This window comes from Lactuca saligna, chromosome 8 (genome assembly GCF_052625555.1).
Source record: "Lactuca saligna cultivar CGN05327 chromosome 8, ASM5262555v1, whole genome shotgun sequence".
NCBI classification, from domain to species: Eukaryota; Viridiplantae; Streptophyta; class Magnoliopsida; order Asterales; family Asteraceae; genus Lactuca; species Lactuca saligna.
In genome coordinates, this window is record NC_136424.1 from 50523953 (window position 1) to 50527393 (window position 3441).

General features: G+C 38.6%; 1 pseudogene; it reads right to left on the minus strand.

Annotated features, from left to right (window-relative positions):
* Positions 1-1029: 1029 nt before the first annotated feature.
* Positions 1030-3049, minus strand: LOC145008912 (berberine bridge enzyme-like 21 pseudogene; annotated as a pseudogene).
* Between the last annotated feature and the right edge of the window lie 392 nt (positions 3050-3441).

A 3441-nucleotide genomic window follows, 5' to 3' on the forward strand; every position in this document is an offset into this window, starting at 1 on the left:
TAATGTTCGGATGTATGTTTTGTTTGTTTACCTTTATATTTTAGTTACAACTTTATGTTTAAAAATATAAATGTTAAATGACATTAATTAAAACTTAGTTGATATTACAAAATATTTTATTTGTATTTCGCTTTAATATAATATAAAGTAAATAACAATCATTGAAAAATACTTTATTATTAAGTTTGTAGTAAGTAAAATTAATTTAACACCTAGGTTTAATAATAAATATCATCAAATTTAAAGGTTTAAATTAAAAGTTTGATGTATCTAAGGGTTAATTTGTAAATAAACAAGAAAAAAAAACAATAGGAAATATTTTTTTTATATATTATAAATTAAATAAAAGTAACTGGAAAATACTTTATTATTAAAATTATAGTAAATAAAATTAATTTAAGGGTAAGGTTTAATAATTATTATCATAAAATTTTAATGTTTAGTTTGCAGGAAAAAAAAAAGGTTTAAAAGATGCGGAGCTTCTTAGGCTAAAGGGTGTGGTTGCGGTTTGGAGCCGCGATTTGTGCCACCTCAGCAGCGCACACCGCTCCCAAGCCGCGGTTCTCTGCGGTTTTGGCCGCAGTGCGGTAGCCCATGGCCGCACTCCTTTTTCTCTTTTCTCCTCTTTACTTGCACTCTCTCTCTCTCTCTCTCTCTCTCTCTCTCCTCACAACCAATTATCTTCTTTCTTTTCTTTTTTCTTTCTCTCTTCTAACCTTTTTCCCACTCCCTCATTGCAGTTTCTAATTGATTAAATAAAAACAAATCTGAGTTGGCATCTACGTGGCATAGGAGGGAGTGCGGTTTCGATGACACCACTCCCTCCAGCCTTATAAGCCAAAAAGGCACGTGACTTTTTTCTTAAAACAAAGGTGCATTGATTTTTGTACAAGTGTATATGGATATTAGTAGATAGGTATTGGTGTATCCTAGGTTTAGTGTAGAATGATGTGTAAAATGAAAAACCCTTCATACATATATATTAACAAACGTAAATATAACATTTCTAATAATAGGCAAACAAGAACATAATGATGAACTGATGATTGATTTTTGCTCAGTTATTGAAAGTGTCAAACGAAAATATCGCTTATCCTTTGTTACATCATCCACATCAAAAGTCAATACAAGAAGATCTTTGCAATAAATAAATCCAAAATACAAGTAATAATGCGTGGAGTGCATCCTTTGAAGATGAAGTGCTATCAGAAGCCAATTCCTTCATGATACACAGCCAACAGGTGTACTATTTCACATCATCGTCTTCCTGGATTCGCCTGAGTTTTTTCCGGCGAGTGTTGGGATACTCTGTTCGTTTCTGAATAAGTTATCCGGATCAACCGCCGTCTTAACCTTCACCAATCTTTCAAAATTCCCCATGAAGTACATCAAGCCGTAAACCTCGCCTTCACAGTAATTGTCTCCGGTCATCACGCCGATGTCAAGATCCCTGTAATTCAAGTACGCCCCTCTCGGATTCTTTGACACATAAGGCGTCATGAAATCATGCAAAACCAAGCTTTGATTCAAGTACTTTGTCTCCAATTCGGGATCAGCGTCATTCCAGTTGACGGAATACTGGATTTTGAAAATGTTCCCGGCGCGGTGGGGGAATGGAGTTGAGTCCGCCGGAATCTCGTTCATTATCCCACCGTAGGAGTTGAACACCAAGCTGATTTTACCCAATTCAGCCAGTTTGTTAAATATTAATTTCATCCCAGATTCCGCGATTGGGGTTTGGACGTAATCGGACTTCCTTTTTCCGAACTTTACAGTGTCGGAGTGGCGATCGAGGAGGATCTCCGGCGCCGTCGTGTTGTAATCTAAGTTATCCCAGAAAAGTATGGATTGAATGTAACTTACTTCAAAACAATCCTCTTTTCTCAAACCTAATTCCGGGAAGTTTTCGTTCATCAACGCCACTAATCTGTCGGAATCACCCAAGAAATGTGCTATAAATGTAGCCCGACCGGTTTTCTCTTTGTTCACAGTTACCGGTTGTAAAAGTATTCTGATGTATAAATCATGGTCGATGTTTGGCATAACCATCTGCCATTTATGAACAAGTTCCGGAGCTTTTTCTGCCACCATTCTTTTAAGCCGGAAAACTGTATTAACCTCCGGTACCGGAACTAATTTCACGGTGTAGGATAATATAACACCAAAACTACCGCCGCCTCCGCCACATATCGCCCAGAAAAGATCTTCTCCCATGGATTTCCGATCCAAAACCTGGCCTTTAGCATCCACAATCCGGGCATCAATCACGTGATCCACGGTCAATCCGTATTTACGAAGCAGGGTGCCGTAACCAGCGCCGCTTATATGACCACCGGCACCGACAGTCGGACAAACTCCGGCGGGAAAGCCGTGGACTTTACTCTTTTCGTAAATCCTATAATAAAGCTCTCCCAACAGTGCCCCTGCTCCCACAACCGCAGTTTCATCGGCGATATTAACGTCGATCTGCCGGAAATTGAACATATCGAGTATAATGAAATCGGGATCGGATGAAGTGTAGGAGATTCCTTCATAGTCATGACCACCGCTGCGAATCTTGATCTGGACACCGAGTTTCGTAGCGCAAAGAACGGCGGCTTGTACTTGGGATTCGGTGGTCGGAGTTATGATAACGGAGGGTTTGGGTGTTGCGGTGTTGTTGAAACGTTGGTTTTTGATGTAAGCTTGGAGGACGGCGGTGTAGGAAGATGAATTCACGGTGGGGCTGTAGATGAGTTCGGAGAGATCCTCGGCGGAATCCGGTGACTCTGAAGGTAGACATTGAAGAAACGACTGGTAAACCGAATCTGGATCCATGGTTGCGTTGGAAAATGAGAAAAACAGAAGCGCTATCACGAGGGAGAGCATAATCGACGACTTAATTATTGATTGATGATTATTTTTAGAAGTGGATAAAAAGGGTTGAATATTTTTAGCTCGTCGTCCATGGCGAATGTTATAAAAACGTGCAAGTTTTTATCTTATTTGAATGGATAAAAATGGTTGGGTACAAAGTATAAACAAGCTTTCTCATTATAGTAGTCATTATCTTCTATAGATGCCTTGCTTTAATAAGACACTCTTAACGAGTAAGGAAACAAAGAAGGCTTGAAAGCTAACGAAAAAAACATAAAATAAAATAAAAAGTTCTATTGATTGATGACTTATACAAGTGAGCTTACGTGATCATTGTGAGGTCAGAGGTGTGTCTTGCCAAAAATAGAAGGCCGTCTTTGAACTTTGAAGTTTCTTTAACGGTGTAAAAGATTGTGAATTTCCGATGTTTTTGTCTTTTTGAGTAGAATCTATTGAAATGTACAAAATGGTTATATTTCGTATTGACTATTGAACAACTCCTTCTAGTCTTCTTGGCCGATGCTTTGATGATCAAACCTGGATTTGACACAAGATTTTGGGCTAATGATCTAAGAATTCACTCGA